The sequence below is a fragment of the Ipomoea triloba genome, chromosome 16, assembly GCF_003576645.1.
Source record: "Ipomoea triloba cultivar NCNSP0323 chromosome 16, ASM357664v1".
In the NCBI taxonomy this organism is placed as follows: Eukaryota; Viridiplantae; Streptophyta; class Magnoliopsida; order Solanales; family Convolvulaceae; genus Ipomoea; species Ipomoea triloba.
The window spans coordinates 12,926,860-12,927,129 of record NC_044931.1 but is presented as its reverse complement, the minus strand read 5'-3'; positions in this window follow the sequence as shown (position 1 = coordinate 12,927,129).

Genomic DNA, 270 nt, shown 5'->3' with positions numbered 1-270 from the left:
ATTGTTAGGAACAAGGCCAGACTTGTTGCCAAAGGCTACTGTCAGGAGGAAGGAATAGATTTTGATGAAACCTTCGCTCCAGTGGCACGTCTCGAAGCCATACGCATCTTTCTCGCATATGCCGCCTTCAAAGACTTTAAGGTATATCAAATGGATGTCAAGAGCGCTTTTCTGAACGGACTTCTCGAAGAAGAGGTGTACCTTGAACAACCTCCGGGTTTCTTGAAGGACGTGGGAGCTGACAAAGTATACAAATTAAAGAAGGCACTT